The sequence below is a fragment of the Dermacentor variabilis genome, chromosome 2 (genome assembly GCF_050947875.1).
Source record: "Dermacentor variabilis isolate Ectoservices chromosome 2, ASM5094787v1, whole genome shotgun sequence".
NCBI lineage: Eukaryota > Metazoa > Arthropoda > Arachnida > Ixodida > Ixodidae > Dermacentor > Dermacentor variabilis.
In genome coordinates, this window is record NC_134569.1 from 97,924,765 (window position 1) to 97,937,006 (window position 12,242).

Here is a 12,242-nt window from a genome sequence, read left to right on the forward strand (position 1 = left end):
CAGGCCATAACATTTGCCTTTCGCAACTTTGCGAGAAGTGTGCTACAATTTCCGACGTGTTTGCGACACCCGCGCATACTTCGTGGAATATGCGCGGATGCTTTCAAATTTGTTGCGCGACACTTGTGCGCCGGTTGACATTTATCAGCTCTGCATTTACTTGGAATTCAAGATATGACTTTCTATCTCTCCCTTTCTGTATGTGTGTAGTGTACGGCAAGCAAGAAGCCGTTGCCGGCGCTGATATATGTGCAAAATCAACTCCCAACGTGTGCAGCAAAAAAAAAAAAAGACTGTTCTACTGCCTAGAAAATAAGGGGTCCCCAGAGACAGTTCTCTGGCCTGCGCTGTACAGACACATTCGAGTGATGGTGCTTGCATTTAGTGGGAATTTACGCTTGCATTTCGATCGTGCGCGTTTCCTGCACGCATGGCTTGATATTCCGCTTCACTACACGCAGAAGCGGCCTGGTTTCTCGGTCAAGGAAGTTCTTTAAGCTCACTGGGAGTTATTTTAATGAAGCCGGAACAAAAAGCAAAACAAATATAGGCCGTGCATCAGCTATGCTGCCGCGGTGGTGGGTTTGCTGTAGCAGCGTAGCGTGCCAGGTGTTATTTGCATCTATAGTGAGTACTTCAGAAACGCAGTAAGTATGTATTTGCTCTTCGCCAAATATAGATCCGGAACAGCTAACAATATCAGCGTTGGTATTTAATGGCTCGTAAAATTAGACGTGGTTACTTGTTCTTCAAAGTGTGCACTCGACTTGCCGCTTCACACCTTAATCAGTTTTTTTTGTTCCTGTTCAAGTGTAACAAACAGCCTACACGTTCACATGAATGCTTGTATCAGTATACCAACACATTGTCGAATCTGTACTGTAAAATACTGTATATACAGAACCTTCTGCGCAACTGCATATCTTTCAGCCAACAAAGAAATTCGCGGCCTCAGTCTTGCAACTCTGCTCAGGATGCACACGCATGCAGAAAGCCACTAAAGGGCCACTGCGCGACCTAATGTAAACTGCACTCCACGACCTCCCGGGAAGATGACATGAAACGTTTCCCTGCAGGTGTGGGTGCGCTGACTTTTTCTTTCTTAATATCTTTCCGCAACACACTCTCGTCAAGTAGAGGTAGCTAACTGCGGGGTACCGTGGTTATCGGTACCCCCGCTGTCTTTGGTCCTTCTTTCTCTCTCTCTCTCTTTTGCATGTCTCTCACTCGCAACACAACACAAGTTCTCAACTGCTAAATTCTCTATTCGATCTCGTCCCATTCGCGAAATCAAGCATTATTTTGTAACATGGCGATAACGGCCGTTCAATAGTAAGCTTGCAAATGACTTTGCAGCGTACTGCACCATGTTGACACGTGCTCTTCCTTAAGGTTTTTTTTTTTCTCAGGGGACTGCATTTAACCGAGTAAAGCTTAACGTTACCGCTCAGCGCAAGATGCGCCGGCATGATTTGGAACCTACTTGAACGTCATCGTTGTTTAAATCTGCCGTGTACGTTCTCACTGAACCTTGCGTAATCACACTGTATGCGCGACGCGAATGGTGTCGCATCTAATGGAAAGTGTGCGAGCACCAGCGATTGCACTGGAACCTTTGCCAAGTCAGGTACACAAGTTGACGCGCTTGACCCACAGATCAGTTTCCGACAATGGTCCACTGTGTTTTCCGCTATCGTTATGCTCTGAGCGTCACTTTTTTTTTCTAGACGCAAATTCCCCCAACAAAGAGGTAGTGTCGTCACTCACCATTTAGTAACAGTGTTCTTCACCGTCGCTACAACGCGACCTCTGTAATATCGAAAGTTGTTCACCTTCCAGAAAATAGGACACTATTCGCGTCGCGCATGCAATCTTATTACACCAGGTTCAGTCACAACGTACACGACAGATACAAACAGCGATAAGGTTCGAGTAAATTCCAAATTATGCAGGCGCGTTTTGCACTGAGCGATAAAGTTAATTTGTTAGCGGGTGAAATGCAGTCCCCAGAAAAAGGATAAATAAGTGCACGTCTGAATATATGCGTTTTTTTTTTACGTGGCAACTCTATATATATTTTAGGATGCGAAATGCCCGACGGAGTTTATGAAACAAAAACAAAACAGAAATCTCTATTCGGTAGCCCATGCCAAAATACAAGAAATGAGGCGTCACATAAAAACGCCTTTTAAACTTCAGACCTTGCATCACGTTGTTGTGTGCTGTCTTTGGAGCAGTAAAAGCTACTTCGTTGCCGCAGCATTCTTTCTAAGAACGCGCCCGAACACATCTAAGCAAATTGGCTAAGTCTGGAAGCTCTTCGCCTACTCTGAATGATTATCGCACGCAGAAAAGCTGAACGGCGCCTTCAATAATGCCCGTCTACGGATATTCGGGAAAGCTGTAACCTCGCACCGTACAAGAGACGCAGAGAAATAGGCGGCCGAAGTATACACATAACTCAACTCAACAAAGCGAAACTACTTGATGAACTCGCTTCCGGGGAACGCTCGGACAATGGTGGCTAGCCCGGAAATGGGTGAGCGAGTTCCATCTACTTCCGGGAAGTCGGAAGCGCCCGCGGCGTACACCTCGAGAGGGCAAACTGTCCTATTTGCGATTAAGCAAGAATACCATTTCTCCTCTTGCTTTCCTGGAAATTCGGCGCATGCGACGATAGGAACTTCCGTTTTATCGCGCAAAGGTGCTGGAAGCCCGAACTGTAATCTCCTTCGCGGGAGCGGAAAGCTCCGCGAGACCTCGAGGCAAAAAATGAATCAGTCCAAGAGCCGCGCGAAACGGTGAACTAACGACGTTCTCGTTCTTTTAACGCGGTTTCAGCAACCATTGTGCTGCCGACTACGCAGCTAGTGCTCAACAGAATTCGCGAACGGCGTCGTAAGAGAGAGCGAGCGAGCGAGAGAGAGAGAGAGAGAGAGAGAGAGAGAGAGAGAGAGAGAGAGAGAGAGGGAGGGAGAAAGGCTTTGCTATGCTCATTGAAGAAATGAGATAGCTTCACTCGGCGTGGAGTTTGCGAGGTAACCTCGTATTTCGGCTTGCGCCCTCGGGGTGTCATTCCGTTCGCAAGCGCCAGGGTGTTCCCAAAAAGCTTCGTGGAATGTATAACAACGGCAACAGTATCGGCGACGAGCATGGCGTTTTTCTACATGCAGTTTTCCGATTCTCGCAGAAAAGCGGGGAGCTTTATGACTTTCGAGGCATTCGCATGATTACGCTGTCCTACACGTAATAACTTTTGAAATTTCCGGGGGTCCTGTTGCCGTTGCTGTCATACGCTCTAAATGCTGATGGCTAAGCTCAAGAAACAGATATTCTTCCAACCCCGGTGCTATGAATATTGTTTCAATTCAGTTCCACAGTTACGCGCGAGCAAATAATAATAATAGTAAAGATATATATGTTACAACATTCGTAACCGACACCATAGGATCGGAGCGCCGACAACCAACAACATCGACAGCGACGAAATGTACGTTAGTCAACGTGTATGCATTATGGAATAAATGTTCTGTTAGCTGGGTTACATAGACGTAGAAAACCTTTTTCATAGTTAACTACAACTGCCAATGCAAAAAAGAAAAAAATGTGGTAGAACAAAAAAAAAAAAAAAGCTCTGAACTTAGAAATAAACTGGACCTGTGGATCAACCAGATACACGTCTGGCTGACCTTAGTTGGCTTTATCGTTTCTTTGTATCGTTATTTCAATAAATTATTAGGTCTTGAGAAAGGCGCCACGGTTTAGCTTGCGACTTCAGACTGATTTCCACCACCTGAGGTTAATTTGCGTAAATGCAAGAACACGAGAGTTTTCGCATTCCGCCTCACAGGAGTGTGGCCCCCATGGTATAGAAAATCGCATCTGCACCTCGTGTTAAGCAGCGCAACGCCATAGGCACTGACATACCGAGGCCGATAAGACTTGTACATGAGCTACATTGCTTTCATCCATGCATTTACCGCAACACAGATCAGCGCATTATTTTTGCTACACCGGATTTGATACCTCAAATGTCTGACTTTAGAGCGAGAAAATTGCCGCGAGGACCACTGTAGCATTTCTCATACTCGGCAGCGATTTTTCAGTGGTAGATATTAACTTAGCGAGTAATAGGCAAATCTTTACTGGTATAGTTTGTGCATTTTTCTTTATCTTTCTGTCTCCCCTCACCCCCTACCCAGTGCAGGGTAACAGACTGGATATCTGTGTTCCGGTTAGCGTCCCTGCCTTTCGCATCTCATTTATATATATATATATATATATATATATATATATATATATATATATATATATATATATATATATATATATATATATATATATAGGGGTTTTCTTCAAAGTTCAGCACGCAGGACCCGACGTAAGATACGCAGGAAAGAGACGACGAACTTTTTGGGAGACTTCTTTTTCTTACTTAACGTTTTCGGCTGGTGGACCAGCCTTCGTCAGAGTACTCTGACGAAGGCTGGTCCACCAGCCGAAAACGTTAAGTAAGAAAAAGAAGTCTCCCAAAAAGTTCGTCGTCTCTTTCCTGAGTATATATATATATATATATATATATATATATATATATATATATATATATATATATATATATATATATATATATATATATATATATCGTTACTATAATAATTAAGTTTATAATCCAGTGGCGTTTCTTTGTTGCTTTTTATTTTTTGGCATGGTGCGCTATCTACGGCCAGAGATAAAGGAGAATCAGTTTTTCGAGTGTTATTTGACGAAGAACGGTTTTGGGCTTTGTAGGCTCACTCACAATACGCACGAGGTGCGCACAGCATCTGGAAATTCCAGAGAGTGTAAGCTGAAAAAAAAAAAAAATAGGTCCCCGAAAGGCAAGACAAATAAAACGGAAGCTTGACAATAAAGCTTGGCTCTTTATTATGTATTTCAGTGACTATTGTAACAAACGCTAACGAGCGGGCTAACATTCAAGTGTAATGGAAAAATATTCCATTTGATGTATTATCCTAAGTGGACACACCAAATCTGGTTTTCGCCCTTGTATAAGCGCAGTAGCAGTAAAAAGAGCCGTTTTTCAACGCGCTTTGCAAATGGCAAGAAATTGACTTCTATATGTCACTGTCACAGCTTCATTTCACTCGGACACATGGACACGTAAGATTTTTCATACATATGTTTCTTTCCTTTAGTATTGAAATGCAAGCTGCCGCTAGGCCTTGCTAGGAGTTACGACTCTCGGCCATCTTATGTTACTGCTTCTGAAGATAGCTATAGTTTGATTAATTTTGCTGTACTAGGAGCCATCGACACGCAAACCTTGCTCAGAAGCCCTTACTTTATGTCTATGCCAATTGTTCACGCATGCATATGGAATGGATGGCAATAACACTGCTCACTATGCTACCAGCACGGAATTAATTTCCGCGTTTGACATTGAAAAGACGTCATTCGGCAATATGAGGACGATCGATGAAAAATACGCAGGAACATCAAAGATAAATCGAGAAGAACAAGAGTGGGACGTTCCGATGAGCCTGTCAAATACAGGACCTGTGTGAAGTGAGGCGCTGATACGCTTTGTGCGTTTCATTTCTGGGGCTGCTGCTTTTTTCTTTCGTCGCCGTTTTACTACCTGCTCATGACGTCTGCGCTAACGTACATTCTGACCTCGATGACAATGTTGGTGACTGGCTCCCGCTTGGATCAATCCGCATTCTCTGAAGCTTGGCAGCATTATCGGACGGCGTGCCATGTGGGGAAGCTGCGCTGCGTGTTATGAATATATAGAAAATGGCCGCGTGCCAGAGGTCCGTCCTGATTTAACGGCTGTGATCTCACCTCTCATTTTTTTTTCGGGAAGGTGCAACTGAAAGTAGAGATGCCATAACAAAGGCGTAACACAGTAAGCTTATACAACGAGAAAACAACATTACGATAAAAACCATTCGCTCTCTCAGTGTATTGATTTGTTTTTATGTTCTGCTGAAAGCAGGGATATGAGTCTCTGTAAGAACACTTTCTCATTTTTTTTTCGCATTCAACGAGAGGTGCAGACGGTTCAAAGGTCAAATAACCACTGACCGTAACGAAGTCCGCCAGAGGAGTCATCCCTTTTCATGAAGGCCAAGCGAAACTTGAAGTGGAAAACCATAAGACAGCAAATAGTTGCTTGAACGAAAGGTGTCAGGGACGCTGCGAGTAATGGATCCCCAATGAACGGTTTCCTCGATCGTAAAACGCCACGCGCATCACTGCCTTCGCTTATAGCTTCTTCGCCTTAGATAAGCGAAATTTACGCTCCCTTTTTGCTGCCTTCTACCCATCCTACATACAGAGATGTTTTGTTTGTTTGTAGTACGTTTTGTTTTTACTTTTCTTTTTGTCACCGCCTCTCCTACTACAACCGCTTGCCTCACGTGAAAATTGCTATCGTTCTTTTCCATCTGTCCCCCCCCCCCCCAAACTGTAGAGGACTCTCACCACAAGCGTCAGTATACTGGTATTCCTTGTGTGTGTGAATTGTGTGAATTGTTGACTTTGTCTAGTTAGTTAGGCTTACGGTGAAGTTGCGGCATCGAAGCGCCGTCTTGCTGTTCTCATCGGCGCTTCGACCGTTTTCTGTCCCACCCCTCCCCTCCCCCTATATGCGATGTTGCGGTGACTGTATTACAGCGTGGCCCACGGCAACAGTTCCTGCAGGCGATATGGGCATGCACAATGAGAAGACAATGCCAATGCTAGAGTCGCCAACGCTTATGTGGTCTCCTTAACTGTCCGTGCCTTTCTTACTTGTTTTTCACAGTGGCATAATAAGTTTGTATGTAAAGTCATCGTAGTTAAATTGTGTTTTAATAACAGGCTCCTAAAATAATAGGGACAGAAACGTGAGCAAAGGAAGGATGTCGACATATATAAGGAAAATATGAAAGAAGAAGATATTGTACGCAATTTTCAAGCCTCGGGCAGGCTATGTTCTTCTTTAAGGCACCTCTCAGGCTCTGTCACTATTGTTTTTCTCGTTCTTCTTTTCACATTCCGACGTCATTTGCAGGAATCAATTTCCTTCGCTTACATATATGCAGTGCAGCCGGACACTGGAACAACTGCGAAATGAACAAATAGGTCGACTCGACCTGTTGAGAAAGCACAACTAAAAACTACTTCGAATAACGGACCAGGATCCTATCTTTTAGAAGTTATATAGAATTCAAAATTCTGTATTGCCGTTGATCCGAAACTTAACATAATCCAAAACTTACGTACCCGTCTCTAACTTGAACATCAGCCTTCTATGTGAGACATACATGATATACGAAGCGACTGACGCTTCATGTTCAAATGCTTGATTTCTTTGTTTGCGTCATTCAAAGTGATGTTTTTGAACTGTGAATTTACATACGGCTTCTTGTAGAAATCTTGTACCTTAAAAGACGTGGAAATATATATCTAGAAAGAGGATTTCTTGGGATGGTATTATGCGGTAAATTATTATTAGTATGTTTTTCTTCTTGTTTGAGCTACCATTGCTTTTTGTTGTTGGATGCGAAATGATGTTAACTGCTTCGACCTGTTGATTGTGGCGGTAGAGTTGTAAAGGGGCTTTGTGATTATGTTGTGCCGTACCATGAAATATTTCAAGTAACCCAAATAAGGATAGGGACAACAAGACCACCACTCTCATTAAGGTGATATGTAGGCTACATGCTCAGAATTCACCAGTAGTCCTCAATTGATCAACATTCCCGTTAGGCTTGTGCACCAAAACTTGTTGTGGTTAACCTGCTGTGTAACCAATATTTCTGCTGAATCTCCAGTGTGTAGAATGTGCATGCCGTGCGAAATATATGGTTATATTTTTGGTCACATTTATTCAATTTGAGGTACGCCGGAGCCAAGGCATGGCCGTTTGTTCAGAACTCTTCTCAGAGAGAGAGAGAGAGAGAGAGAGAAAGAGAAATGGTGCATAGAAAGGCAGGTAGCAGAGGTAGTTCCAGTTGGCTGCCCTGCACGGAAGGAAGGGTTAAGGGGGATAAAAAGAACAGGAAAGTGGAAAGGCGAGATAGAGAGAGAGAAAGAGAGAGGAGCACAAACAAATCGCGTACACTACGGAGCGTAGGGGGGGGGGGTTCTAAAGTCTGTCGTGAAGCCCCGTAGACCGCAGGAAGCTTAGCAACCCTAGTAAGGCCTTCAGCGCGGACGTTCTTCGGGAGCACTGACCTATAGCTTTTAGTTCTGATAGTGAACGATTTAAGGGTGGAGAAAGAGAGAGAAACAAGCTTTAATGATATTCTGGGGGTGTTAGCCTGGCTTTTCGCCTGACATGACATACTACTCCAGGTGCTGGGTGATGATATAGATATACAGAGCTGAACACTTGACAGCAGACATAAACACAGGGGCAGCAGTCGCGCAGAACATATTGCAGGTCTTCAGGGTCGTTACATTCAGCGCGCATTCGTGAGTTCGTGAGTTGAATATTACACCTGAAGTAGTTTGTGTAGGCCACGTTGAGTCTTATGCGGTGAAGGCATGCTTGGACTTGTCCATTGAGGTCTTACGGCATGTGAAAGTGGCATGATGGATCTATTTTGTGTTAGGGTGCGTAGCGGTAGCCGGAATGTGTCCAGAGGAATTGCTGTGCGCAGATACCAGTGTCGCCGTGCCTTTTCTCCAGAAAGCTATCTGGGCCATTTCTCTCGAACTGCTGTGTCAAGCTTTGGAAGCATGGTCAGCCTGGACGCTGCCTTGTATCCCACAGTGGGCGGGTAACTATTGCAGCACAAGGCTGGGATGTAGTGCGCAGGCTTTATTGCACAGGCATCTGATGTCCATTACGAGTTGCTCAGGCATGCGCGGTGACTTCAGGGAATGTAGGGCCACTCTAGCCAGTGAAGATCGCCCAAGGTTAAACTGTCTGGTCGATGATGTAAATCAAAGCAGCCCGCAGTGCAGCTAGTTCAGTGATTGTAGTTGAAATGCGGTGACAGAGTGGCAGAGATGGCAACACTCGCATATGCTTCATTTGCTGTCTTATAGTGAATGTTATTGGTATCATTTGTCTTTTTTCGGGGAAGGACGAGACAATGCGCTAACGATGCTTCATGATGCTTCTGACAGCTGGGGCGCCGAAAGTGAGACTCACTGACAGACTTACCATGTCATTCTGCATATCGCGAGGAATGCACAGTGCATTCACAGGCTCTGGCTTCGTGACCGATGGGCTGACATTTCAAAGGTCGTTTTGGTATCGCTTGTGGTTATGGGTCTTTAAATGCAAAGCGTTATTACGATCGATCCACGAGTTTTCTTCGGTAGTTCGGTCGGTAAGCCTCCGCCTCTGCCTTAGTTATATTAATTAGAAAATAAATTTAGGCCCGTTTAATTTCTGAACCAAATAAGCTGACTGGCGGAGGCCGAAGCTGGTAAGCATTGCCGAAAAATATGAAAGTAAATACCGAGAAGCGTGCAAGTAGCACGTTGTTGGCTACAGTCCCAGTTTGCGTGACTAGCCCGGTGACAGCATTTCTTGATCGTTTCGGAGGCAATCTGCCTGACGATTAGTTTTATGGTGTTGCCTAACTCAGTCTGTTGAACTCTTTCGCAGTGATGCAGTGCTTTCTCACGAAGGATCCAGGGCATGTTCTGAAGCGCCCCTAAACCAGGTGCCTCTCCAGGGCTTAGAAATGAGAAATTATGAAAGTTTTGCAAGTGTGCTAATGCTAAAAGGCTGCTGATAGCAGCGTGGTGGCTCTAGTTCGTGTCTGAGATTACATGAAGTTAAACTGACCAATTGTGTGAGAGAAAAATGCTTCGCAATACTGACTTTGCCAAATGTTTGTGACATTTTGCACTCATTTGCGTACTCTTTAGAAAAACAAATAAAACTAGTGAAATATTGTTTGGCTGAGCGGAAACCTTATGTCCCAATATGGGAGCGGATATATTTTACATGCAACTGACATTTCGCAGAAATTAATTTGTAGGAAGACAAACAATAACGTGTACAGTCAACTTCAGAAGTCTAGAGACCACGGAATCAGCAAAACAATAATAATAATAATAACTTCTTCTAGCTTTGCTGTGCAACGTGAAATTGTGTTAATGCATAGCGTTAGTTGAACAGGCGCACGTAGTGAGTGCTCCTTGATTTCAGCGTTGGTGCCGATATTGCGAAGAAAATAATAATTTTAGCGGCAGTTCTGGTCCCTAAACTTTTCTACTCGACTGTGCGTACTATAAGATTCGAAGAAATATATAAGTGATCGCAAGAGCATAATGAACGAAAGACATTATACCGCCATGCGCAATAAGCATGCGTGATATGCGTGAGGCGAAATTCGCACTATGATACAAGCACTTTTAATATAAACGCTCTTTGGCCAAAGCCACAACATTCATCTAAAAAAAACTTGTTAATTGCTTAGATGAAAACAATTGCAAACCATTAGATTTTTTTTGTCGGAAAATTTTATTTTCGAGTTTATACAAGGCATATAAGCATTAGTACACGCGCAGTCTATACGTTGCGTCGTCCTCTACTTAAATTGAGGACGATGCAACGAGCTATGGAAAGAATAACGATGGGTGTAGCGTTAAGGGATAAGAAAAGGGCAGATTTGCTGAGGGAACAAACGCGAGGCAATAACACCTTAGTTGAAATCAAGAAAAAGAAATGGGGGGGGGGGGCATGGGCAGGACATGTAATGAGAATGGAAGGTAAACAATGGTCATTAAGGGTTACGCACTGGATTCCAAGAGAAGGGAAGCGTAGCAGGGGGCGGCAGAAAGTTAGGTAGGCCGGCGGATAAAATTAAGAAGTTGCAGGGACAACATTGCCACAATTAGCACACGACCGGGATAGTTGGAGAAGTATGGGAGAGGCCTTTGCCCTGCAGTTACCGTAGCCAGGATGATGATGATGATGATGATGATGATGATGATGATGATTCTATACGCGGACGGCGGACGAATTCTTAAGAATATTTGAGGCTCACATACTCTCTCACATTCTTTGGACAGTACGCGAGACATATGGTCATTACAGAGTAGTACGCTTATTTTTGAAATCTACAGCCTATTCACAAATTCAAGCCTCGCAGTACATCAACAGTTCGTGGATTGAAAGCCAGATGTAAAAGCCCACCATCGCACCTCGGCAACTTCTCGAAGGTCCAGTAACTTGTTCCCTGAAATCATATGTGGCCGGCACTCGGATGCGTGTAGAGAGAGTTTATTTGTGAACCTTAGCTGTGGCAGTGCCGACTACCCGCATTGAGCATTGGCCAGTGTATGCGCTATGGCAAGTAAAATACAACACCAGCGCAATTCGTGCATGAAATGATGTAATTCATAGTTGCGAATTGCATTCGCAGAAATACGTGCGTAAGTCAGCCCACCTTTGAGTTCAAACTAGATCCAGGCCGCTAGGTTATATAGTTGCTGCGGTACAGAACGATTCAACAATATTTGGAACGCTTCCTTAACGCAAAAGATTTGGCAGGAGTTACGTAACTAAAGGGGCGTAATCCGCCGGCGAAAATTGCATGCGGGTCAAAGCTTTGCTGCGATGCGGGACTTTGTTTTGCCATATAAATGGATTTGCATATGTTGTAACGATGCACCTTAAACTCGCAGCAGTATTCTGTAATTCTTTTGTTACAGAAACTTCCGTCTGATCTTAATTTCATCTCCCACCTAGGCAGGAAGAACGTGGCCTAGAAAGAGCCCTCCTAAGTTCTATGAGAGGAAAATGACGTTCGTTTCAGTAGCAAATTATTACTTGGCTGATTTTTGCCTGGGATGCCGGCCATTAATAGAAACAGGTACAAAGCTTCACCGAATATGACTACGTGCTCTTGACAGTCTCGATGCCCATGAAAAGTTCAAAGCCAACGTTGCTGCTGTTTTCGGTAAGGAAGGTCTCGACTCGTAGATTTTATTAACGGTAGGAAATGTCAGGCTTGTTTGCTTCTAGATATTTGAGCGCAATACTGTAAATACTTAGCAGGAAAAAATATTGCTTTACTTTGCATGGAATAGCGCTGTTGCAAATTTTTACGGCTTCACCCGCCGTGGTTGCTCAGTGGCTATGGTGTTGGGCTCCTGAGCACGAGGTCGCGGGATCGAATCCCGGCCACGGCGGCCGCATTTCGATGGGGGCGAAATGCGAAAACACCCGTGTGCTTAGATTTAGGTGCACGTTAAAGAACCCCAGGTGGTCAAAATTTCCGGAGTCC

At 44.2% G+C, this 12,242-nt stretch overlaps 1 long non-coding RNA gene across 1 annotated transcript in view; it reads right to left on the bottom strand.

Moving 5' to 3' along the window:
- Window positions 1–12,242, bottom strand: part of LOC142572358 (uncharacterized) — a 245,453-nt gene that overhangs the window by 114,539 nt on the left and 118,672 nt on the right. The window lies entirely within an intron of this gene.